Source organism: Colobus angolensis, unplaced genomic scaffold (assembly GCF_000951035.1).
Source record: "Colobus angolensis palliatus isolate OR3802 unplaced genomic scaffold, Cang.pa_1.0 Scaffold4, whole genome shotgun sequence".
Lineage (NCBI taxonomy): Eukaryota > Metazoa > Chordata > Mammalia > Primates > Cercopithecidae > Colobus > Colobus angolensis.
In genome coordinates this window covers 13452266-13479435 of record NW_012117376.1, presented here as the reverse complement: position 1 = coordinate 13479435, position 27170 = coordinate 13452266, and the positions used below count along the sequence as shown (strand labels likewise).

The window sequence follows — 27170 nt, the reverse complement described above, 5'->3', positions numbered from 1 at the left end:
CTCGGGCTCGGGCTCGGCCCGGGGAATGGAGGCGCCCGGCAGCGGTCCGGACCTGCGCTCTCGACCGGGGCTGACTGGCGGGGTTATTAATAGCGCGCCTGGCTCGGGCAGTGGCTCCAGGGCGCCCGCTACCTGCACGCCCCTCCTCCAGAGAGCACAGGCGGCCCAGCACTCCCTTCGCAGCGGCGGACTGAGGCCTAACTGGATAGCGCCGCCGTGAACCGGCGGCCAATCACAGGCCTCGATTTCCTTACCTGTAAATTGGGGATGAGCTACCTGGCTTTATGGGGTAGGTGCCATATAAAGGTTTTATTCCTCTTCTTGGGCAAAACGCTGTCACAATTGGGGGACTCCGGTTTCCTTATTAAAATAAAGGGGTCTGAAAAGGCCCTCTGCAGGGAAAGCATCCGGACATCCGAACAATGCGTTTTCACTGACCACCTATTTGTGCCTAGCGACTACCCAATGGTCACTGCCAACACGGGGCACCTGCCCTGCATTGTTAGCATGCGCTCACTTAATTATAAGTCCTCCATAAAGTAGGTAATGTTATCCCCTTTTTGTTAACAAGGAAGCTGAAGTTCACGATGGTTAAGTGACCCACCAAAGGTCACACAATGTCAGAGCCTAAAGTCAGAAACTCTGGTTCCAGAACCCATTAACCACTGAACACAGTGTTCACCCTGACCCAGGCAGGACAAGCATTGCTGCTTCCCTCCTCCCTTCCAGGCAGTCCCTGGGGACTCCTGCTCTGGTCCCAGTTCCAGGCATGAGGGGCTGTTCTCAACAGCTCCACTGGGGCCATTCCCACCTCCACCCACAGGGACATGGGGGGACCACACCAGTGTCACCCTTACAACAGTGGAGGCTGGTTTTGGGCATGTGGTGACCCGTGACCCTGGCCCTGTCTAGGCACTGGCCATACACATACACACCTCATACACACATATATACAGTGCATCCAGTGCTCACTGCCTGCCCACACCCCCCAACACCAGTACCCACCGACATGACATGAATGCAGAGACCAGCACCCTACCTTGCACTGGTGACAGCGGCCCCATCACAAAGCCAGCAGCTTCAGACAGCATCCCTCAACATTCTTCCTGGCTACTCTGTCCCTGTCCCCCACTCCTCTCCAATAGCTCACAGTCCAAACCCCACAATGGATGGGGAAACTGAGGCCCAAGAGGACGGGATGGGAGGACACAGTCATCCCTCCTGAGACCCGGGGATAGGATCATAAATGAGGAAAGAAAATTGCCTTTGGCCAGTTAATGACAGACATGGGCATCCAACAGAAATCATTCAGCTCCTGGTTGGTTGCCCCACTGCAGCCCTCTGAATCTGTTCAGCTCCTGCCGTGCGGCAGCTAGAGGGGCCCCCAGGATAGGGTTCTAGAAATGGGCACCAAGCTGCAATGAGAGTCCTAAGGGCCACTCTCTGCTCCCAAGTGTCAGTCCCAGACTGGGCCCCCAGGTTTCACTAATCCATCAAATTCTAGACTCAGCCCAGCCTCACAGCCATGGCGGCAGGGGCATCTGGGGGTGAGGGGAGATGGCATACAGGGGGAACAGCCCAGGACAGGGCCTGGAGCTGCTTCCTGCTCCCCCCACTCCCAAGCAAGGAAGCACAAAGGCTGGCAGGCCCCCCACTCCGCCCCGGAAACCTGGCAGTTTATTTCTGTCTCTGGGCCCCCTGTTTCCACAGAGTCAGTCCAGGAAGGCTGGCAGCAGCTGGCCTGGAGGGGTGGAGCTCCTGCTCTCTCAAGGGTCCAGCTGCCACCCTGCTCCCTCCCCCTGACCTGCCAGGCCAGACAAGACTGAGGTGACACTGGGATAAGGGACAGGAACTGGGGGCCAGTGCTCAGAGGTGATACTGAATACCCTGAGAGGCCAGAGCCCTGACAGAGATTCCACCTGAGGCCAGGGAGTCAAGACTCCAGGGGAGGGAAATTCCCACTCCCCAGCCCACAGCCCAGATGTTCTCCCGGGCAGTCAGACTACACCCAGTTCAAGTCTGCTAAGGGTGTAACCTCTGGCGAGTGCAACCCTACTTATTCCAGATTATTCTGGCTCATAACTCCTCTGGACCCTGGTCCCAAAGAAAAGTCAGTTTCTAAACCTGTGCTGTCCAACATGGTAGCCACTAGCCACATGTGACTGTGGCTAGTCAGAACTGGAATGCGCTGTAAGTACAAAATATACACCAGATTCTGAAGTTTTAATACATTTTTTAAATGTAAAATACCTCGATAATTTTTATAATGCTTACACATTGAAATAATAGTATTTTGGATATATTTGGTTATATAAGATAATTTGTTGGGCCGGGCGCAATGGCTCACACCTGTAATCCCAGCACTTTGGGAGGCCGAGGTGGGTGGATCACCTGAGGTCAGGAGTTCGAGACCAGCCAGGCCAACGTGGTAAAACCCTGTCTCTACAAAAAATACAAAAATTAGCTGGGTGTGGTGGTGGGCACCTGTAATCCCAGCTACTTGGGAGGCTGAGGCAGGAGAATTGCTTGAACTCGGGAAGTGGAGGTTGCAGTCAGCTGAGATTGTGCCACTGCACTCCAGCGAGGGCAACAGAGCAAGACTCCGTCTCAAAAAAAAAAAAGAAGATAAATTGTTAAAATTAATTCCACTTACTTCTTTTTACTTTAATGTGGCCACTTGAAAATTTTAAGTTACATATGTGGCTTTTTTTTTTTTTTTGACATGGAGTCTCACACTTTCGCCCAGGCTGGAGTGAAATGGCGTGATCTAGGCTCACTGCAACCTCCACCTCCCATGTTCAAGTTATTCTCCTGCCTCAGACTCCCAAGTAGCTGGGATTACAGGTGCCCACCACCATGCCCAGCTAATTTTTTGTATTTTTAGTAGAGACGGGGTTTTACTATGTTGGCCAGGCTGGTCTTGAACTCCTGACCTCGTGATCCACCTGCCTTGGCCTCCCAAAGTGTTGGGATTACAGGCGTGAGCCACCACACCCGGCCACATATGTGGCTTCTATTATGTGTCTACTGGATAGTCCTGTTCTAACTCTTTTTTTTTTTTTTTTGAGACAATGTCTGGCTTTGTCACTCAGGCTAGAGTGCAGTGGTATAATCACAGCTCACTGCAGCCTTAATCTTCTGGGCTCAAGCAATCCTCCCACCTCAGCCTCTTGCATAGCTGGGACTACACGCTGCCATGCCCAACTAACTTTTTAACGTTTTTGTAGAGACAGGTCTCACTATGTTGCCCAGGCTGGTGTTCTAGGTCTTGTGGGTTCTGGCTTTGGACTAAAGCTTTGCCTTCTCTAGATCAGTATCTGTGTGACTTTAGCTCACCCATTTTCTCATATCCAGACCACAGCCTTATGTGTTAGTCTAAATCTCACCACCCCACACCACCCCACCTCAGTTTTCTGTGAATCTAGGTTCAGCCAGAGATTATGGCTTAGTCTGCTTTATACACACTATTTAGTGCATTTCTTGTTCATCAATCCCCAATATCTAGATCTCAGCAAGAGTGTGACTATAGATCACCTTTCATGTTAACTTGCCACGGATCTAAGGTTCCAGCCTGCCATGCCAACATTGTTTGCTCAGATCACTGTCTAATTAGGTTTAAAATCTACATACCCCTCAGGAGGAATAAGGTTCTAGATCAGAGGTTGGCAAACTATGGTCCATGGGCCAAATGTGGCCTGTTGTCTGTTTTTATAATTCAAGTTTGATTAGAACACAGCCATGCTCATTCGCTTATGCACTGTCTATGACTGCCTTCAAGGTACAATAGCAGAGTTAAGTACTACTCATGACAGAGACTGAATGCTTACAAAGTCTAAAATTTTTACTTTCCAGAATGACTGTTTTAGATGAGCAACAGATTCCAGTCCAAGACCATGGCCTAGTCTAATCTAGATCACCTCCTGCTGTGGTTCGAGACAGTGCTGCTGACCAGGATCTAAAACCAGAGCCTAACACTGGTCCCCTGGTGCTTGGGTTCCGAATCCTACCCTGATCTCAGCAGATGGGCCCCAGGACTCCTCTCTGGGATGGAAAGGGTGTCTCTACTTCCTAACTCCCCTAGAGAGATCAAGGCCCATGGGCCCTTCTTGATGGCCTTGGGATGTGGGAGGGAGGGTAGATTCCAGAGATAGCACTGGAGGCTGAGTCAAAGAGTTAGGGGTAAGTCCTTCAAGAACAAGGGGGCAAAATATAATGAGGCCAAGAGATAGAGTAGCCCCACCTCCACCCTGGCTGGGGGTCATGTGGGACAGATACCAAGCCCTCTGGAAGCCAGGCCAGGGAGCTCTAAATGAAATCCGCATCTCCAGCCCCTTACCTCCAACTACCTGATACGTCTCCCCTCAGGGCTGAGCTGGCACCACTACCCCTCTTCCCTTTTCTCCTGCTCTGCTATCTCCATGGCTTTCTTTGAAAACCTTCCCATACCTGTCCCCTTCCCTGCCATTTCTTCTTCCTGAATCCTAGAATCCTTGGCTGACCTTTGTGGTTAAGATCTCAGGGTCTGGATCTGACAAGCCCAGGCTTAACTTCCAACTCTGACTCTGGGCAAGCGACTTCATCTCTCTAGGCCTCCTCAGTTTTCTCATCTGTAAAATGGCAAACAACAATGGTAACTATTTCACAGGTTGTTGTATAGCTTTAACAAGATCCTGAGGTATATCGCTCTGCCCAGTGTCTGGCACATAGTAAGCATTTAATGCTAGCTGCTATTTTTTTATTACTGTTGATCATCTAGCTTAGTTCCGTAGATGGACTTCAGCAGGTTTATAAGCCTCACAAAATTTTAACCAACCAAAAACTTGGTTTCTGTTTTTGTTTTGTTTTTTTGTAGATGGAGTCTCACTCTCTCACCAGGTTGGAGTGCAGTGGTGTGATCTCAGCTCATTGCAACCTCCACCTCCCGGGTTCAAGTGATTCTCCTGCCTCCCACTCCCGAGTAGCTGGGATTACAGGTGCACGCCACCACACCCGGCTAATTTCTGTATTTTTAGTAGAGACGAGGTTTCACCATGTTGGCAGGCTGATCTCGAACTCCTGACCTCAGGTGATCTGCCCACCTCGGCCTTCCAAAATGCTGGGATTACAGGTGTGAGCCACCACATCCGGCCTATTTTGTTTTTGAGACAGGGTCTCACTCTGTATCCCAGGGTGGAGTGTAGTGGCATGATCATAGCTCACTGCAGCCTCAACCTCCTGGGCCCAAGTAATCCTCCCACCTCAGCCTCCCAAGTGGGATCACAGGCATGCGCCATCACACCTGGCTACTTAATTTTTTATGTTGCCCAGGCTCAAAACTTTTTTAAAAGTTTTTTTATTTTTTTATTTTTCTGGAGAGAAAGCCCCTAGGTCTCATCATCTTCTCAAAGTGGGTTCTTAGCCAAAATGGTAACCAAGAAAAAAAAAAAAAAGGCAGGCACACGCCTTTAGCTCAATCCAAATGGGAAAATAGAGGTGCATAATAAAGAAGGGACCCTCAGAAAATCTGGGCAGATCCAAGGCCAGAACCCAGGGGTATCCTCTCCCAGGCCCTACTCCTTCCACCAGTCCAAGTGGTCTCTCTGATCTGACTTCATCATTTCTCACCTGCTTGGCCGTGGCAGCTTCCCAGTGGGCTCCCAACCTCCAGTCGCCTCCACTGAATCTCCTCCACCTCGAGCTAGCTACACCTTCCTCAAATCCCATTCTCATGACACTGCGTCTCTGCCGTAAAACCTTTAACAGCTCCCTACTGCTGACAACATCAAGGCCGAGGTCTTTAGCCTGACATTCAAAGGCCTTCAGAGCCAGCTCCGGCCCCACCAACCTCCTGGCTGTTCCCTCTCACCTGGTCAGCAGGGCCGACTTCTTCCTCTCCTCTCTTGCCCTCCCCTGAGTCTCAACACCACCCACACACTCACTCCATTCTGGACAGATTCTGCCCCTTTGCTCAATCACACAGTGTCTCAGGCCTCCCCTGCTATGCCCTCGGGATTGCCTCTGGGTCCAGCCAACCTCTGAACTCACCCTGATTCTGCCAGACCAGCAGAAGCTGGCCAGGCTTGGCTCCAGGAAACAGGCCTCTGCCCCTGCTCTCCAGTGCAGCTCCATCCCTGGACATTGACCCACCTCGGCACTGCCCACATCCCTCCAATTCCCATCTCTTTTTGTCTGTCCTCTAGACTTTCAGGAACAGAACAGCGAATCCCACAGGGAGTTAGCAGATATAGCCCTGTCCTCAAAGTCATGACTCCTGATTCAGTCGGATTGTTGTCTTCAAGCCACAGTGTCCTTATCTATAAAATGGGGATGGCAATACCTGCATCTCACTTGATTCTCACGAGGAATAACTGCCTTGTAAACTGGAAGGTGCTTTTTCTATTAAAACCTACTATACAAATAAGAGTAACAACAGCCTCCATCTGTACATTGATTGAAAACTGCAATAACCCTGTAACGTGGGCTTGCCCGATGCCCCTTCTCTGATTCATTTTCCTCTTTGGTACATATCACCATCTAATGACCATTTATTTCACTTGTTTTTACATTAACTGTTTTACCCTCTAAATGTAAGCTCCTTGAGGGCAGTGATTTGTGTCTGTTTTGTTCACTGCTGAACAAACACTGTTCACTGTTTTGTTCACTGTCCTAGAAAACTGCCTGACATCAAGTGTGCACTTGATGGTTAAGGAATGAATGCATGAGTCAAGTGCTTACTGCGTGCCAGGCACGGTGCTAAGCACTCCTCACAGAGCATCTCATCGAAGGGGTCAGGTACTTTGATGACCCCTCGTTTTGGAGATGGCGACGTTCAGCTGACTTGCCCTGGTCACGTGGTGGGATGCAACCTAGCTAGGATCAGACTGCAGAGCCTGCCTTCTTGATCACTATACTGTAGTTTCTGTCCAGATGGGGGTTTATTTCTATTTCTTTTCTTTTCTTTTTTTTTTTTTTTTTTTTTGAGACAGAGTCTTGCTCTGTCACCCAGGCTGCAGTGCAGTGGCGCAATCTCGGCTCACTGCAACTTCTGCCTCCTGGGTTCAAGCGATTCTCCTGCCTCAGCCTCCCAAGTAAATGGGATTACAGGCGCCTGCCACCACGTGGGGTTTCACCATGTTGGTCAGGCTGGTTTCGAACTCCTGACCTCAGGTAATCCGCCCACCTCGGCCTCCCAAAGTGCTGGGATTACAGGCGTGAGCCACTGTGCCCGGCTGTTTATTTCTATTTCTACATTAGCTAAGCCTCTCAAATCTGTCACCCTTCCTATGTCCCTGAGGCCACCAGCCCTCCAGCCCTGCCAATCCTCATCCTGATCTCACTCAGCAATTTCCTCCCACTTCTCGGCCCTAAACTGCTGTTCATTCTCACCTCAGGGCCTTTGCTGGTGCCGTGCACCCTGCCTGGAATGCTCTGGCTCCCCCATAACTACCCATTTCTCAAGATTCACCTCTTCTGGGAAGACCTCCCTCCAGACTTCACTTGCTCCCTTCCCTGAGCTCATGCCTTGTTGTTTATTGCTAGTAAAACCCACTCAGGGAGTGTATGTTGATTTGGTTCATTCTCTAATTGTTTCCTGAAGCTGAAGGCCTTGCTCACCTCTGTTCTTCCTTTCTATTCCCTCTGTCTCTCTCCTGGCCAGGTCTCCCCCTCCTTCCTCTGCTGGATCAATGCCCTCACCCCTAACTCGTCTCTTAATCGGGTTTAAAGCTTTGTGATTAATAGTATGGCTCCTGAGTCTCTCAAACTGCAGCTCCACCCTCCCCCTATTAGCTGTGTTTCCTTGGGCATGTCACTATACCTCTCTGAACCTGATTCTACCTGTGAAATAAGGATAATATGAGCACTTGCTTCATGAGCAAATGTGCCTGGCACATAGTAAGCACTAAGTATCAGCCCTTTATTATTTCTATAGCATCTTATCATGTCACTTATCTCCATTCTAAAGTCTTCAGCCTCCTCTCTGCCTCCTTCCCAAACAGTTGTCCCTTCTTTCCAGATTATGACGATGATAGTAAGATTGCTAACATGACCCCTTACGATCTGTAGTGACTGGAAACATGTCTGGCACCCGGCAGTTGCTTGGTATTAGTTGCTGAATAAATTAATCAGCTAATTTAATCCTCACAACACCCTATGGAGGAGAGAAGCACTAGTATTATATTCATGTTACAGACAAGGAAATCAAGGCCCAGAGAGGGAAAGCAGCTCCCAGGGGCTGGGATTTAAACCCAAGCAGTCTGACTCCAAAGCCGGGCCGCTCACTGCCCATTCCATCCTCACCATTCCCATCCTGATCGGCTCTGATGCCAGCCCCAGGGAGGGACCCTTTCTTTCTCCAAGTATTGGATCTTAGCATCTAGATAGATGCTCACTGAGCCCCTGCTCTAAAGCTAAACCTTCATGTTTTATCTCATTTGAGCCTCACAAAACCCTATAGCATCAGTGCCATTATTATTTCCCCTCAACGGGTGAGGAAACTGAGGCTCAGAGAGGCGTCAAGTAACTAAGGACACACAGGATTCAAAGCCCAAATTCTTTAAATGACATGATGTTTTTTGCAATGTTTTTCTCTTATTGTTTTATCCAGCTGTTGAGAATGGACGTATCTGCCTTGTTTTTCCAGTTAGCTGGGCAGCAAGCTCTCTGAGGCCAACCCTTCCCCTCTCCCACTGGTGGCCAGCACCGTAGCAGGGTGAGCTGTGTTCTATAGAGGCTTCTGAACTGCTGATCGGCACACTCCTAGGGAGGCACAGCCTGACACTCTGCCTGTTTCCCCCATAGCCTCTGCCCTATCACCCCATCAAACTTAGTGTTGGGAAGGGCAGGGCTAGGTCTCCCCTTCGACCTAAACTAGAGGCTCCCCAGCGATGCCTTGTCTCCCAGGAATTCAGGGCTCCCATCTCCTACTTAGGGCAACAAGGGGGCAGGACAGGCCAGGTGCAGTGGCTCATGCCTGTAATCCCAGCACTTTGGGAGGCCGAGGTGGGTGGATCACCTAAGGTCAGGAGTTCGAGACCAGCCTGGTCAACATGGTGAAACCCCATCTCTACTAAAAATACAAAAATTAGCCAGGTGTGGTGGCAGGCGCCTGTAATTCCAGCTACTCGGTCTGGGCAACATGGCAAAACCCTGTCTCTACTAAAAATACAAAAAATTAGGCAGGCGTGGTGGCGCACGCCTGTAGTCCCAGCTACTTGAGAACAGAATCACCTGACCCTGGGAAGTCGAGGCTGCAGCGAGCCGTGATTGCTCCACTGCACTCCAACCCCGGGTGACAGGAGTAAGACCCTGTCTCAAACCAAAAAAAAAACAAAGAAAGAACGAACAAATGAACAAACAAGGACTCTGGATCCCAGCCTTTCAAGTTCAAAGGGCGGCTCCACCACATACTGACTGTGTGACCTTGGGCAAGTCACTTTACCTTTCTATGCCTTAGTTTTCTGATATATGAAACAAAGACACTAATAAAAGGGCTGCTATAATAATTAAGTGAAGATCTATTTACAAAGTTGGAATCGTATCTGGGACATGGTAAACACTATATACGTGCTTGTTAAATAAATAAAAGTTGAGCTCCACCTAGCTCTGGAAAGGTCCCCGTGGTAGGGTACAGAGCTAGTGACAAAGCCCGTTCCAAACATATAACTGAAGACACACAAGGAAACGTGAAGAGGCAGCAGACACCGCACACCTTCGGGAAGCCCCTTGTGGCAGGGACCCACTCCTCCCCACCCACATCCTCCAGAGACAGAGGACCCCATTTCCTGACCTAATCAGTCTTCTGTCCTAATCCCCCCAACCCTAGTCCTCAAGCCACTTCCCCTCCACTCCCTCCAACTGTTAACTCTTTCCATGCAATCAGATTGTGGCCAGAATTCAGGCCCTGCTGCTTAGTTGCTGTGTGACCCTGGACAAGTTACTTAGCCTCTCTGAGCCTCAGCGATCTCTATACAAGGGGATAATCCCCCTGGAGGTCTGTCCTAGGGATTAATGAATAACTGAACTCATACCCACGGATATGTCCATAGATACTAAGACACGCTGGTGTCCCACAGTCCTGAAAATGTGGATGGGCATGCTGTTTGGGCACTGGGGTTGGGGAGAGGGGAAAGGGGCTGCTGTTAAAAACTGACCCCAACTTCAAAAGTCTCCCCAAGGGTGCCTAAGCACCATCTAAGGCAAGCTCCCATCCTTCCAACCACCATCCTATGACATGAAAATACTGTTTATTGAGAGACAGGCAGGGGCCTCAGGTCAGGCCCCTCATTGCCACAGTCACTACTTCCAAGACCCTGAAGCAGACCTGGGTGAGAAAAGGGAGGGAAAGGAGGAGCCACAGGTGAGATGGGAGGAGAGGACCCCTGGGATGAGAGGGGCAGAAGGGGAGAGGGACAGGCCTCCAAGGACCTCCCTCTCCCCCACCGCTAACCCAGCAATCACCTGGCCCAACCTTCAACCCATTCGAAAAGGAAGAGGAGTCAGCAGCAGTAGGTTATGATAGGCGATTACCCGTCATTAATTAATTAAAATAAACAGCAGATTAAATACAGCAAAATTAAAATAGCACAGGAAATTAATTCTCTCCCAGCCCCACCTCACAGGTGAGGTGCTTAACGGGCCCCTTGTAGCCAGGATTCAGGGCAGCCTGGGCTGGGGGCGTGTGTCGCCAAAACCTGCCTTATACCACAACTCCCGACAACCCCAAATATCAACGGCAGAGCCCAGCTACCCACAGGCATCCACCTGGCTCTGCCACCCCAAGATTGGCCTCCTGGCTCCTTATCCCTGGGGGACTCCAAGCCCTGCTCCCCAGTGGGCAGGAAGAGTCCTGACACCCTCTAGGTCAGGGGTCGGGCACTGGGCCCTCCTAAACACATGGCCCACATCTACCATCATACAGGTCAGGGCAGAAGAAAGAAGGGACCCTGGCCCTCTCTTCTGGGTCCCCTCTGGGGCTTGGAGTCAGGTCTTGGCAAGACCCCCCAACTTCTGTGCTGAGCCCCTAGCCCCTCATTTGGAGTGCCCCAAAATCCATCTCTGAGGACCCCTCACTTTCCTCCACTCTTTGGCTTAGGATGCTCTGGAAGAAAGCCCTGCTGAGGCCCAGAATCCCAAGCCAGAAAATGCCTGACCCAGTTGGCTAGACCGACCAACCCCTAGGACGTGATGCCACAATTCCCTCCTACACAAGACTAATCGGCTCATTGCACAGATGGGGAAACTGAGGCCGGGGAGGACAAGGCATTTTGTTTGTGGTCTCCCAATGACCTAGTAGGATAACCTAAAGCTCTCTAAGGGGTCTGTTCCATGTCACCGCTACAACACTGGATTTTCAGAGGGCAGCTCAGTTCCACGCTGCCCCCTCCCAGCCTAGCTAGCCCCTAAGGCCTCACCTCCATAAGCCCATCCGACAACTTTCCCTTCTGTCCTATGCAGCAACTGGTTAGACCTCAACCAACCTCAGTTCCTGCCCTCGGGCTTGCTGTTCACATAGTTTGCTTGGAGGCTCCTTCCCCAACTTCTCCCTGCCCAAATTCTACCAGCCAGCTCAATACCAGTTCCTCCATGAGCCACCCAGAACCCTGACAACTTCCTTTAAGCTTCTGGGGTGGAGCTGAAGGTGAAGACTCCCTCTCTGCGGTCTGCGTGATATGGTTATCAGGTGAGCTTTCTGTAGACTAAGAAAAGAGTCTGGGCCCCAGCAGCTGGCACAGTACCCAGCTCTCAGAAGATGCTCAGTAAATCTCTTCATCTGATGTCCCCCCATGTCCAAGTGATAACTGACAATAATGGCTGTCATTTATTGAGCAGCTACTACAAGCCCAACAGGTGCACTGCCCCATCCTTGCACGATGAACCTTGCTCATAGAGGCTGTCTGATTTTCCTAAGGTCACTCAGCTCAGGAACTGGAACCCCACTGATCCTTAACTCTAATTGAACCTCCTCTCCATCCTACTCACCACTTCTAGGTTAGACCATCATCTCCCACCTGCACTTCCTAAGCCCCTCAACTAGCCTCCCTGCCTCCAGTCTCTCCCTCCCTTGGTCCTGCCACCAAAGATTTCCCATAACCCCTTGTAGCCCACTGGATAAAACTCAAGCCCCAAGGCATGATATCTACACGCTGTGACATCTGCCTTCTGGCCTCTTTGCAGTGTCTCCTCTGGTTTGTGAATGTCCCTCCGCTTTCCCAGCATAACACACTTGATTCACTTCCAGGCTTTGCATACGCTATTCCCACTGCCTGGAACACCCTTCCCACGCTTCCTCTTATGAATTCCTACACATCCCTCAACATCCAAGATCAAGGGTTACTTTACAATGGAGTTGGAAGAGACAGGCAACCAATAGGCTGGTCACAAAACTGAGAGCCCTGTGAGGGAAGGGCTCATGTCCATCTTGGTCACTACAGTATCCCCAGGGCTTAACTCATCAATGCTCAATCAATATTTGTTGAATGAATCAGTGAATGCTCTGTATAGACCTGCTGACTAAACAGAGAAATGACAAAAGAATACAAGGCCACGGTAGGCAGGGCCGGAGGTAGACGGGGAGAGACTGAGGCCAGGAAGGGCAAGGACACGGTGAAGAGCAGTAACAAATACCGTCAGAGCTAATCTGCAGCAGGCCACGCTCTTGGCAGAGACAGTGTTTATGAGAGACAGAGGAAGGAAAATGATGGTGTGAGGGAGGCTCTCAGTGTGTGTGTGTGTGTGTGTACATGGGCAAGAAGAGGTGAGGACACATGTGTGTGCTGCATTTGTGAATTGGCCTGTGTGAGAAGGCAGGGAAGTATGCAAACATGTACGTGTGTGTTTGTCAGGGGGCTGTGTACGCATGCCATGAGGGCTTGGGTATGTATGAGTGTGTGTGTAAGGCTGTGTGTGTGCACAGGATGCCATGTGTGTACATGATGGAGGTTGTGCACTTCCGCTAGGAGGGAGTCATTGAGAAAGACAAGAGGAGACACACGGAGGGGCGAGTGAGTGAGAAACTATATATGGGGGCTGTTGTGAACATGTGCATGAGGAGATGGTGTCCCTGCGAGTGTGACCAGTGGGGAACATAGGTAAGAGGTGTCAGGGCTCTGCTGAGGGTGCAGCTGCCATGGCCTCGACCACAGGCCTGGTGCCAGAGGTGGGGGCTGGCCCTGGGCCCAGGGTGGGGGGTTCTGACAGAGCAGAAGATTCCTCAGAGTCCTCCCTGGAGCCACAGGCGCCAGATTACCATGTCCCTAGGCAGGGAGGTCGAGGAGGAGGCCCAGATGTGCGTGCGCCTCTACATCTGTCCGCAGTAAAACCTCTGGGCATTTCTTTGTCTTTGTCTGTGTCCGGGTGTGCACGCCTGTGCTTGTGTGAGTACCACCGGCTGTGTGTCTGTGCCTGTCTTTGTCTCTATATGTTTTGGGCCTTTGTCTCAGTGTGTGTGGCTGGTGATCTATGCCTGTCTGCATGGCGGTGTCTGGTTTTGTGGGTGTCTACGTGTGTCCTAGACTAAATGCATGTCTAAGTAGTGGGTGCCAGCATCCTGCTGGGCTGCTGTTTGCAGTTGTGGGTCTATGCGGCCTCGGTGTGAGTGAGGGCAGATTGTGTTTTTGAGACTGTGGGTCTAGGCCTCGGTGTATCTAAGTGTGTGCTTGTGTTTCTGTATGGGAGACTATGCCATGTGTTGTAGTATAGAGATGCTTATCTGTCTGTGTGATGTTTGTGAGACCAAGGATATGTGTGTGTCTGTGTCTGTGTGTGTGTTGGGTGTGAGGGGTTTGTCACAGACTGGTGAGCAAGTTAATCTCAGACTCCGTGACACGTGGAATAAAATCACGCTCCCATAATGGGATCATTCGTCTTCCTGTCCAAGGAGAGAACCAACTCTTCACCCTCCACCCTGGGGGAGCCAGTGGGGCCAGGGCCAGGCACCGGCCCCCATCCAGGCTGCCTTCTGGCCTCAGCACCTCCACCCCCTCCTCTGCTGCACCAGGCTCATTCTGCCTCCAGAGTGCCCTAGTGCCCACTGTGGGCTGGGCAGGGCTCCAGGACATGTGACTGGGTCTTAGAGGCCTGTCCTGGGCCCCCTGCCCCACCCACTGCTGAGGAGGGCCCTGCCCTGAGATGAGAGCTGGGGGTGCAGGAAGGACTCTTTGGGCCCCTCCTTCTCCTGGAGGGGAGGGATGAGCTGCAGGCCCGGCCGGGATTTTCCATCTCTCAGCAACAAGATTCCTGGTGAGCAGGCTGCGGGGTTTGGCAGGGCGCCTGCTGGAGACCCGCCCTCACCCGCCAGGATGCCTGGGTCCCTGGGGCCAGGCAGCAGCGGGTTCCCTGGGGAGCTGGGGGTGGGAGGCCCACAACTCCAACCTACTGTTTTCCTGGGCCTGTGGGAAAGCCAGACCCTTCCAGGCCCATACCTCCCAACCAAAGATGGCTCCCCAGCACCCCCAGGCAAACCACTACCCTTCCTCTGGCCTCCACCAAGCCCCAGCCTTAGCTTAAGAAAGTATTCCCAGGCCAGCCACCCAGCACCACCCGCCCCCTACCCCTCAGCACACACCCAGCCTGGGTTCTGCACCTCGCCTCCAAGTGCCAGGGCTCTCAAGGTGAGGGTTTTGCTTCTCCTCTCAGACCTAGGGGTCTGAGGACAAGGCTGTGTGTCCGGTATCTGCTAAATCCCTCTTGGTCTTAGCTCTCCTTCCTGGCTGGGCTGAGAGGCACCAGGAGAGGATTTAAGGTCCAAAGTTGGGGAAACTGAGGCAGTGAAGCCCTCCGCCCTACTCATCACAATGAGTCAGAGGCAAAACCCAGTCATCTGGACTTGTCTTAGTGCTGCCTAGCAATAGTGGCTGCAGTTCTTTCTTTCCCGTGGGAGGGTGCAACTTCTGGAGGGGATGAGCATCAGCTGGAGGGAGTGGGGAATGGGCAGGTGGGCTCCCTCAACCCTCGGCACCTTGGATGAGCAGTTGGAGAGCAGGTTTGCTAAGAGATTAAGGTTGAGGAGGAGAAACGAGATGCTCCATGATTTATGAACCTCATTCTTCTCCCTTAAATTCCCCTCCAACACCCACTCCCCAGCCCCAGCCTGGTCCCTCCAGGGCCATGCTGTGGCCCCAGGCCAATGTCAAAGCCCTAACCCATCCATCAGCTGTTGCCAGGGAGTTTCCACCCAGTGGGTTCCAAAGGGAGGGGCACAACTGACACTAGGGGCTCAGATCGATGGGGAGAGGGCATGGCCCTAAGGAGTCTGCCAACAGACCCCTACACCCTCCCAGAAGGTGGGGGCTCACAACATCCAGGGAGGAAACTAGGCTGGTGGGTGGGGCCCGGGAGGAGGTAGCCTCCCGGCTCTGGCACCACACCCAGCTCTACCCTTTCAAGAGGCCAGGAGATCTGGGATCCCATGGGGCCCTACAGCTCACAGGGCGTGTGACCTTGGGTGGTGACTGCTCCTCGCTGGGCCTCGGCCTTCCCACTGCACAACGCAGAAAGTGGCTCAGATATCCCAGGTGACCCCCTTTCGGCTCAGCCCCCTTAGCATTAAGCCCTGCCCTCTGTCCAGAATCTGGCCCAGATGGGGTAAGGCCACAGCAGCTACCTGGAGGAGTCCTCAGAGCCACCCAAGTCAGAGCTGAAGAGTTTATGGTGATCACCCTCCACCGCATGCCCATTTTCCAGTCCCTGAGAGGGGACCTGGAGTCTGCACCAACACCTGAGTTTTACTGGTGAGGCGGTTAAGAGCACATGCTCTAGGGACACATAGACCCAGATTAATGTCCTAGCTGCACTGGTAACTCGTTATATGAAGTCCTGTGCCTTTTCTCTGCCTCAGATGCCCCATCTGTAAAATGGGGTAATAGTGCCTTCCTCCTAGGACTGTTGAGCTGAAATGAAAAAATGCATGCAAAGGCCTTGGCACAGTGCCTGATACATAATAAGTGCTTGAACAGTGGTAGCGATCATAATTGTGGTTAGTATTAACATAAATCCAGTGGCCAGGGAGAAGTGGAAAGAGGGATCCCTGACCTGGCTGGAGGCGATGCCAGCTTCATCCTTGAGCCAGATCAGGACCCCCAGGGTCTCAGCCCAGAAGGGCCAGACCAATTCCTTGAAGCCCCCCAGCTGTCTCCCCTATTTGTTAAAGGCCTCTCATTAGTAAGCCTGGGCACCTGCCCCTCCACGAGTAATAAGCCTCATTAGTATCTTAGCCCCAAGCTCTGAGCCCAGAGTCTATATGTGTGCACACGCATGAGGGTAGGGGGCTGCAACAGGCCACCAGCCAGGAGACAGCATCCTCGCCAACCACACCCCCTGCCTGTCATCCGCAGAGCCCGTCACCACCCAGCTTGTCACCTGCCTGCCTCGCACCCGCACCACCTGTCACCCACCCAGCTCGTCACCCACCCAGCCCATCACCTGCACCACCTGTCACCCACCCAGCCTGTCACCAGAGCCGCCTGACAGACATCTGGGTGGGGGACAGGAGATGGGGAGGAGAAGACCACAGGGGTGCAGAGCTGGGGGCCCCAGAGACCCTGTAGGACCCCCACTTCAGCTCGGCATCCTGCAGCATCGCCATGGCAACCTCTCAGCCGCAACCACTTTCCCAAACATCCCCCGCCCTCCCCCCCCAGGCCCTGCTCTTAGCTTAGCTGAGCTGAGGCTGAGAAGAGCCTGAGTGACAGCAGAATGGGGCAGGAAGGAGGGGGCTCCCCAGCTGGCTGGCCTTAACCACCCTTGCGCCCCTCTGGACTCGGTTACTCCATCTGCAAAATGGAGGGGCCGGAACGGAGGAGGCCCTGTAGACAGGCCATCCCTCTCCAGCCTGGATTGGCTGAGTCGGCTGCCGGTTAACCTGTGAGGGCTGGGGGTGGGACGAAAGGACCAGGGTTTCTGGGTTCTTCCACACTCCTCTACCTCGGGCCCAGCTCAGAGAGGCTGGGCCCCTGGCCCAAGCTCACACAGCAGATGAGAAGGCACAGGCTGGACAGGAGAGGGGCTCTGCCAAAGAACTGCCAGCTGGAGGTGCCATACTGGGTGACCCAAGGTGACCAGGGGCAGAGTTGGCCCCACCTCCGAGCTGCATTATTTATAAAACCCAGAGCAAGGAATTGAGCAACAGCTGCGGTGCTGCCCCTCCAGGGGGCACAGGCCTCGGTGGAACGGAGAAGACACGGTGCCTCCTCAGGGAAGGCCCCTAGGGTCCCAGGCTCCCTCCAGGGCTGGCTGGGGCAGGGGCTGAGGTGGGGAAGGGGGAGCAGCTCCGTCCCTCCCCTCCCCCTCCAATCCTCCAGGCAGGCAGCGATAGGATTACTTCTGCATGACTGCCCGCTCCACAGGGTTCCAGAGACCCTCCTGCCTGCAGCAATCTTTAAAATTCCTCCAGCCCAACCTCTCTCCCTCTCTCCCTGCAGTGAATGCTCCAGAGTCTACCGCAGTGTGCCCACTGCTGCCGCCACCACTACCCCCAGGCAGGCTGGGACCCAGGTCCCTGGTGTCCACGGGCAAAGACGGACCCATTCTCAGGGTGTAGCCCTGTGTCCCTCAGAACCCTCTAAGGCCCAGGCCCCGGCCCATTCCCTCTGGCCCTTGGTGCTGCCCCACTCCCACAGCTATGGCTCCAGCTGGGGTCAGGCACGCCAGCTGCGCCAGGGCGGATGGGCACATATGTGCAAACACCCCTGGTGGATCTTGGCATGCCTGCCCGTGGGCTTTGCTGCCAGAACCTGGCTGCCCCACCTTTGCTCCGAACCCCTCCCTATCTCACCAATCCCTGCTACCCCCCAGGGTGGGCAGACAGCTGGACTAAGCCAGGGCCTGCGGCTCCCCAGGGCACAAGAGGCAGGCAGGAGATCGATTCACTGAATTTTTTAAGGCCCTAATGGAGCCTGCATCCCAGGACTTGCTGGACTGGGACACAGGCGATGTCTTGGGGACCCTTCCCACAGCACTGCCATTGCTTCCTCTTTTGGGTCTTGGGGGTCAGTGGAGCCCTTCTGTGAGCCTTCCCTCAGCAAGAGAGGAGGCACGAGGGACCCCTAGGAAAGAGAAGGGATTTGGGGGCTGTGAGCCATACCCAGAGCCCCCCTATCTCCCCAGTCCTAATGCAGGCAGAAGCAGCTCAGCCTCTAAATCACTCCCCTCATGCTGCCCTCTGAGGCGGATTCTGTGCATCTGTAATTAGGGGGTGGAACAGATGGTGGAGATTCCGTTTAAAATCATGCATCTAGTAAAGTAACCTTCACTGTCGGAACTGACTCCCAGGGAGACCAAGCCCCGCAGCCTGGATTTGGTGGTGGGGGGTAGTGTCAATCCAGCACCTTCCCCATCCCTCTCCCTGAAGCCCCAGGCCCCATGTCCCTCTCAGGTGAGCCAAGGGGTTGGGGGAGGGGGCAGTGATTTGGCAAGCACTTGAAAAAGTGTAGGCTGGGGGCAACTCCCCCTGCCCCCCTTTCCCACATACATGCCAGAGCCAGGGCAGGGCTGGGTACTGAGAGTTTCCTGGCTGAAAGACCAGGGTGACCAGGTGCCAACGGGCTCTGCCCCCACCCCAAAGGGGCCCCAAACCTTCAAGCCCAGGCCGGGGTGCCCAGAGCACAGGGTCTTGGGTGGGGCAGCTTTGAACCAGATGTCCAGCCTCACTGTCCAGGAATGAAGAGCCTGGGGCGGTGAAGGGGTGGAGATGCCTCCCCAGGCAGAGGAGGCTCTGGGAAGAGGGGGAGGCCTGGGCAGGAGAGAGAGAGAGAGAGAGAGAACACACAAGAGTGAGCAATGTGTGTGACAGGCTGAGGCTGTCTAGGGGAACAAGGTGGGGGAGAGGGTGTGCTGGAATGTGCCAACGGTGGGAGTGAGGGTTGCAGAAGAATTAGGCGGGGTATGTGACAGGGTGCCGTGGGGTGCAGGCAGAGCACAGAATGGGTGCAGGGTTGTGACTCGCTGAGCCTGTATGTCTTTGTGTATAGGTGTGGTATCGGTGTGTTTGCAGAGGTGTAGGGGTGTCCCTGGGCCCTTAGGTGGCTGAGGAAAGTACTGGAGCTGAGACCGTCTGGGGAGTGGTGGGGCCGGGCCTTTAGGACTGCCTGTCAAGGAGGTGCTGGGATCCAGGGGGCAGTGTGCGCATGTGCACGTGCAAGCTTCGGGAGGTATTAGAAGATTCAGGGCCTGATCTGTTAGAGATATACTATAACTGAAGCCATGTCTCTGTGTGTTTGAGGCAAATGTTGTGGCTACAGAGGGTGTTCTTGTTTGAGTGGGTGTTTGAAGCAGTGAGTGTATGTGTGTTGTAGGGGGAGGTTGTATGTTTGGAAAGGTATAGGAGACGATATCGGTGTTTGGGGAAGTGCTGAGCTATAGCTGGGAGAAATGGTGGGGGCTGTGGGCAGAGTGTGTGTGTCTGGGGAGGTGTCAGGGCTTTGAGGGTGTGAGTCAGTGGGAAGGTAGCAGGGCTGTAGCTGGGTCCTGGGTGTATCTGGCAAAGTGTTGGGGTTGGATAGACGGTTGATATGCTGAGGGCGTGGTAGCTCTGTGTGTGTGTGTGTGCGTGTGTGTGTGTGTGTGTTGGGTGTTAAGGGATGTATTGGGGGATCATAAAAATCTGGGTTTTAAGTACTAGGGCTGTGAACATGTGCCTGGAAAGGTGTTGTGGTGGGTGAAGGATGCACTGTGGTTTTGGGGAGGAGCTGGGGAGTGTCTCTGGAAAGGTTATTGGGATTTTAACTGGGTACCTGCAAGGGTCTGGGGATGTGTTAGAGACCTGAGGTCCCTCTGTACGTGGGAAGGGAAGAATGGGTCTCTGATATCAGAGATGTGCCACGGGCTATGGTCCATGCGTGGGCAGGTATGAGGGATGTAACCGGGTTCCTGGTGTTGGGGAGGTGTTGCAGGTGTGTGGGAAATCATGTGGTGGTTGTGTGTTTGGGGGTGTGTGCATGTGAGGTAGCTGGATGTCGGGGGGTGTCTGTATGTAGAGTGTGTGTGGAAGTGTGTGGGCTGGGTGTTGTAGGTGGATCAGTTGTGTTTTAGAGGTGTTACAGCTGTGAGTGTGTATACGGGGCAGTCGTCTATTTAGAAGGTGTTGGGAGCTGTAATTGAGTCCCTGTGCCCCAGAGAGGTGATGGAGCTGCAGGGTGTGTGTGTGTGTTAGGGGGGATGCCCCTCTGGGAGAATGAAGGGCAGCATCCTGGCCTTCACTCCGGGGCCTAACTGGGGGCTACCCACTAGAACCCCTATGGTATGGGGTGCCTGTGCGGGGGTGTTGAGACAGGCAGTCCATCTGTCTCAGCCTGTGTCCAGGCCCAAGGAGCAGAGCTGCCTCCTCGCTCCCTGGGGGGCAGCAGCAGATCTGAGCCCACCCATCTGCCTTCAGATGGTCGAGGCAGGAGCCTCCACAAAGCTGCCTGGAGGGCATCACTGTGTTTGAAGAGACACAGGCTGGGGGTGGGGGAACTGCACAGCAAACAGTCCTCACGGAGGCTCCTTTAAAAACCACTGACGCCAGGAGAGAGGAAGAGGGAGGACAGGGGCGGGTATGTCTGTCCTTGTGCATCTGTGTGGGTCAGTGCCCAACTTCCAGGCCAGGGGCCCCTTCCCACATGCTTGTGCTGGATGTTCCTGTTCAGGTAGCACTCAGGCCTTGGCAAACACCACTCCAATCTAGGCAACAGGCTCCCAGCCTCACACCTGAACTACACCCCTCATATCTGCACAGTCCCTACACTCACACGCACTCATACACCTTCCCACATGCATGCCTGCCACTGCACCCTCACAGTGCAGTTTGCCCCATGCCCTTAAACCTTCGTCTATGTACCCCCATCACACATACCCCACCCTGCAAAACCCAGTTACACACACCCATCTTACACACACACCTATCACATAAATGTGCATCCGCACATACATACCTGACAAGTCACTCTCACACATACACCCACACACTCCACACACCTTGGAGCTCCCTGTCACACCCATATCTTATCTCCCATACACCCAGTCTCTCTCACACTCCATGATGACACTCGCCATCCCTTCTACCTGCACATGCAAGCACATGTTTATACACACATGCCTCATCACCTTTGAGACAGCTCCCCACTACCCAACCCAATGGGCATTTCTCGGTGTCCAGGCCAGGCCCTGAAGCTTCCCAGAAGGGCTCTCACCAACTGAGAGGACCTTCTGCCTCCCCACCCTGCCAGCTGGGTCAGAGTATGGTGGGGGCGGGGGCGGGTGGCAGGGGCAGGTTCTCTGTGCTCTGGTGTGACTGCCACTGTATGTGTGAGGGTGTGATAACATGTCCTGAGACCCATGACAGGGCCTGTGAGTCAACACCCGTATGGGGAAGGAAGCACAGGTGCGTGTTCACCAGCTATGTTCGTGAGACGTAGAATGAGTGTGCGGGTAGAGATTTACATGTCACAAATGTGTGTGTGTGAGTGTGTGTGTGTGTGTGTGTGTGAGAGAGACAGAGAGAGACGCAGGGCCTGTGTAGACAGGTGTGGCCATGGGGGCTGCGTTTATACAAGGGCCATCCCCCAGGTAAGTGTGAGGGGGTGTTTCCCAAGACAGGAGAGGTACACATCTGCAACTGGTGGAGGGGTCAGGGCTGCAGGCCTCTCAGCAACCCCTCCCCTACGAAAAGAGGAGCAGGGAGCAAGGGGCTCTGGGCAGCTTCTCTCTCTTGCTCTTTCTCCCTGACCTCTTTAGCAGCTGGAAGCTGAGCCGGGGGTGGAAGGAATGGAGACTTGGCTGGCCTGGGGGTTTGGGGAGGGAAGAGGGAGAAAACACCTTCCAGATTCTCATCAAATCCCTGTTTGTGGTTTGTAGCCTCCAGTCTCTCCTCCCTCCCTTTCCCTCCCTCTCTCTCTCTGTCTGTCTGGGTTTCCCCCTTTCTTTATCTCTTCCTGTCTCTCAGCCTCCCCATCTCTCTCCTTCTCAATCTCAGTCACCCTGTCTCCTTTCTTGTCTCTAAGTCTCTGTCTTCCATTTTTCTGCCTCCTCCTCTCTCTGCCAGCACCTCTGTCTGTCCGTCTCTCCCTGTCCCAGTCCATCTGTCCGTCTCTCTCCGTCTGTCTGTGTGTGGGTGTCTCTGTCCATCTGTTCCACCACCCATCTGTCTGGCTGTCTGTGTTAGTCCTTCCAAGGGTGCCCACTCGCTCCCCAAGGCACCCTCCCCCAGGTCAGCAAGGCCTCTCCTGGCTCAGGGGGTGCGGAGGGGGTGCAGAGCTGCAGCTTCTGGAAGCTTCAGTAGCAGCTGGGCTGAATTGGGAGTTCGGGGCCAGCCAGCTGCAGAAACGGCCCCTCCCTTGGGCTCCCAGGCCAAGGACCCCAGAGCAGAAGAAGAGAGAAAACAGGGCCTCATTGCATTTGGGTTTGTATGTGTGGTGGAGGGGGCTGGAAGGAGGCAGGGCCTCACTTTACTCTCACTTCACCATTGCCCCTGGAGCCAGGCCCTGCAGGAGAGGGATCCTCGATGCCCACCTTCCTCATCCCCTGGCCAATGGAAGAGATGCTGGGATCCAGGAGGGAGGGGCCAGGAGAGGCCAGGCCTTGGGGGAAGGAGGGGCTGGGAGCCAGGGCTTCCTGTCAGCTGGGCTGGAGGGGGGCTCCTTCCCTACTCGTTTCCAGGCAGTCCCTGGGGACCCCTCCTGCTCTGGTCCCAGTTCCAGGCACGAGGGGTTGTTCTTGCCAACTGCACTGGGGCCATTCCCAACTCCATCAACCCATAGGGACATGGGGGAATCAAACCAGTGTCACCCCCACAACGGTGGAGGCTGGTTGTGGCCATGTAGTGACCCTGGCCCTGTCTAGGCACTGGCCATCCTGAGTCTAGCACCTCACACACACATATATACAGTGCATCCCAGTACGCGCCGCCTGCCCACGCCCCCAACACCAGTACCCACCGTCATGACATGAATGCAGAGACCAGCACCCTACCTTGCACCGGTGACAGCGCCCCCGTCACAAAGCCAGCAGCTTCAGACAGCATCCCTCAACATTCTTCCTGGCTACTCTATCCCTGTCCCCCACTCCTCTCCAACAGCTCACAGTCCAAACCCCACAATGGATGGGGAAACTGAGGCCCAAGAGGACGGGATGGGAGGACACAGCCATCCCTCCTGAGACCCGGGGATAGGATCATAAATGAGGAAAGAAGAAAGAGATGCTGCAGGGGCAGAATCAGGCTCCTTCCTGACCTACCACGGGCGAAGTCCCTATTGGCTGCACCCTCCACATAGCCCTTCCACTGGGCCAGGGCCAGGGCCAGGGGCTGGCTCCCTCCCTCTCAAGCTCTCCTTGCCCCTGGTTGGGCCCCCTCCCTCTCCCCCGTTCTGAGCAGCCCTCCCTGCCCTCTCCCTCCCAGCTCTGGCTCTCTCATCCTCAGCTCTTGGAAGCCTGACTCACTGTTTCCCCTCCTCTCTCCCCTCCCTCCCTCTCTCTCCCGGCAGCAGCGGCGCCTCCCCCTCCCCTGGGGGGGCTCTGGCCACAAGGGTGCCCGCCTGCTTCTCTCCCCAGGCTCCAGCCCCCTCCGCTCCCAGGAGGCCCCCTGCAGCTGTTCTAATTCTCTAACTACAATGAGGTGGAGTGCAAACAGCCCAGATCCCAGCCTGGCCTTGCCAAAGGTATCTGTGACCCCCACGCTGGGCAAGTGGCTCCTCTCCCTAGACTTGGCTTTCTCTTGTCAAACAAGTGGGGGGCGTCCAACTGGATGATGCTCCTGGCAACTCTGGGACCCTAATGTTTCCCACTTTTATAATCTGGGTGTCTTCTGGCACAGAGCACCTGACAACCTGTAGTGTGCAGTACCTGCCACAGGCCACGCCCCCCCCAGGTCCCAGTAAAAGCTCAGCTGTGTTCCAGGCATTTGGGGAGGGCAGAGGGGAGATGCTACCCTGGGACTAGAAGCATTTGTCGAAAACCCTGGAATCCCTCTGTCTCCCCATTTCCCTCCTGCTGTGAGAGTCTCTCTCTCTCCCCGACCCCCACCTGTCCCCCTCCCTCTTCCCAAACATCTGCTTGTCTCTCCTCCAAAAACAACCCCAGAATCTGATCCTGGGTGAGAGGCCCTCAGTGCTGCCTCTTCTCTGGCTCCAGGGTGGGGAGTGGTATATTCCCAGGCCTTCTTGGTTCCCGGCCCCCACCTTCAGGGGCTGTAATCCCAGCTCTTCTTGCCTGTTTTCTCTTTCACTCTCATCACTGGCTTTGGTCTCCATCTTTCTCTCTCTTCACCATGCATGTGGCTGTGGGTCTCTCCTCCCCATGCCCCCACCCCCTCCCTGTGGGGGGGCCCCATCTGCTGGCATTAGCAACAATGTTACCCTTGCTTCCTCCCATAGGCCCCCTCTCCACTCCATCCTGGCTTCTGCCTCCCCACTCTGTCCCAAAAGACCCAGGGGACCTAGAGACAGAGCTGGGCTCCATCCCATAATAGTGAGTCTGCTTGACCTCACCAAGCCAGACCAGAAGGGCCTGGGCATCTGGTACGCAGGCATGGCACCCCCTGGTCTTGGGTGGCTGGCATGAGACACAGAGCTCTGTGTTCTACAAACCAAAAAAAAAAAAAAAAAAAATTGAAGTTGACCTGGGGGTGGGACAGAGAGGGGAAGGGGGAAATGAGGGAGATCAGGTTTGCCTGGAGGAAGCTCCTGTCCAATGGGGAACAGAAGCATAGAGGAGGGAGTGGTTCAAAGTCAGTGCTCCAGGCTGATTGGAGAACAACAATGTCCCTCTGGGGCTCTGTCAGTCCAGAACAGCTCCCCCTACCCAAATGTCTTCTGCCAGGGGCAGTCTGCCCCTCAAGCCTCCAGCGCAACCATAGCAATCAGGTGGAGACCCCATCTTTTAATCTTCTGAGTCCAAGTCCAACTTCCCTACTGTACACCTCCACTTAGCTCAGCAGGGGGTTCCAGAAGCCTCCCAGCCCAGATCTAAGTACATGCAGTGGGGGTTAACAAAGCCCCCCAGCTCCCAAACCCCTTCCCCAAAGGCCCCATCAAGGGCTGGGGAGCAATGCAAAATAACCCCAGAATCCTCATGCATTGAAACTGAGAAGCTATGCTGTCCATTCACAGCGCCTGAGGGTGGTAGGGGCTCCCTGCCCCCACGACCCTGTTCCAGACCCCCCAGCCCAGCAACAATAATAAACAGCTAGCTCTTTTTCTTTATGACACCAAATTTCTCCAAGCCCAACAGCTCCTTCCATCACTACCTCAGCCATAGATCACATTAAAAACTCACAGAGGGCAACTTAAACACATCACATTTGTTTCTCTCTATATTATTTCAAAAGTAACGGCATTAAAAATGGATTTTACTACAGAAAATAAATATCAGCACGTGGGCCGGGAGCCCAGATGGAGGAGAGAGCCCACCAGGGGAATGTCCCTGAGGGCTTGGGCACAGTTAGGCACTGACCAGACTAGAAAGGCCAGGCTACACCTTGGGCTGTGGGGGATTCCTGGGGAGGGGGCAATGCCTGCCCACCTGGGCATCTGCCCCAAAGCTGGATGAAGAAGGACAAGTCACTGGTTTGGGCTGGTGGCCACTGGTCCCCCAAAGCTCATGCCCTCACTGGTCTTTGCAACCCCTGAAGAGTGGGAGCTCTGGGGCCAGAAGTTCACCAGTCTCTGGGGATTACTCCAACTATTGACACAGCAGGAGAAAAAAATGAATTCAACTTACTATCCAGTTTGATTTTCCATTACTATAAAAATAAATATACATCTGCTCAAAGGAGGGAGATGGCAAGCAGCATGCACATGCCACCTGGGGGGTCCCCCCACAACCCAGCCTGCCTGCACCCCCCCTACGCCAGGCTGGGGGACAGACAGGCTGGTAATCTTTCACTTACAGTCCCAGCTCACACAGTCACACACACCGGGCCACACGGAACAGGAACAAGCCAACAATAGAAACACCCCAAATGCCCCTGGCAGGACTCTGCCCAGGCCCGGGCACATGCCCCCGCCCAGCCGGCAGCGACAGCAGCAGCGGACAAAATGTGGCCACCCTGACCCGGAGGCAAAGCTTGTCCTCACACCCTGAGCTCTGCCCAGGGAGCTGGGGCCAAGTCCCGCCTGACACCAACTGGTCCGGCGGGAAACGCCTGCCCAGCCAGACAGGCACAGGCCCCCCAAGGGTCCCTCCTTGTGCTCAGGGACCAGGCTGGTGCAGTCCGGCCCTGCCTCCCAGGGTGACGCCTGGGCCCAAATTCAGCTGGCCCTGCCAGTCAGGCACTGGTGCAGAACCGAGGGCACCAGGCTCAGCCCCTCCCAGCCCAGCCCCAGGGCCCCCAAGCTGGGAGGGAGGGGAGACTCCCCACCCCTCCACATCTGGCCCTGGCCCCCAGGGTCTGCGGTAGAGAATTCCCGCCCCCGCTTCTCTCTCTCCCTCCTCCCGCTCTGTGCCCGCTGCCCGCCTCAGGGACAGCCCCAGCTCCCGCCTCCGGCCAGCAAGGCCCACATCCTTCCTCCCTCAGCTGGCCCCTTCGCCTGGCAGGAGGCTGGGGGGTCAGGCTGCTGGGGAACCCCCCCAAGCTCCCATCAGTCCTCATCCCCAGCCCCCAAACTCTGGGTTGCTGTCCCTTTTCCTGTAGAACAGGAAACAAGGTTATTTCCTAGACTCAGAGCCAGCCCCCTGCCCCTCTGGCTCTGCCGGGGGACCCAGACCCAGCAGGGGAAGGCGCCCTCAACCAGCAAGCAGAGATTCAGCAATTCACCCCAGCTCCCTGCCTAGGGGGCTGACAGCTGTCACTCAGCACCCCACCCCCTGGGGAAGAGGGGGCCGATTCAATCAGAGCCCCAGAGGAAACGCATTGATAGGCGATTATTTATTTATTTATGCAAAAGTGAGCCGACTTTGTTCGCCAGGTAACCGGGCACGCGGCCCAACCCCTTCAGCCCTAGCCGCCCCCAAATCCCTCCTCCGCCCCACACCCCCTCCGGGTCATTAGGTCCCCGCCCCTCAACTCCCCGGGAGCCAGTGGATCCTAGGGATTTGGGGGTTGGAGGGGAGGGGCTCCTCCCTCCGCAGTCTCCCCTTTTCCCAGCGCCGATCCTAAAATCCAGCCTTGTTCTCCGCTCCCACGGTCCCCCCTTCATTCCCCCCCCCACATTCTCAGCAAGCTGGAGAGCAAATTGCAGTTTTAAATCCAAAGGCGGAGGGAGGGGGAAGGAGGAGGGGGCGCG

The 27170-nt window shown here is 54.6% G+C and overlaps 1 long non-coding RNA gene across 1 annotated transcript in view; it reads right to left on the bottom strand.

Moving 5' to 3' along the window:
* The window catches only part of LOC105521343, a 45531-nt gene that overhangs the window by 17577 nt on the left and 784 nt on the right, over window positions 1–27170 (bottom strand). The window lies entirely within an intron of this gene.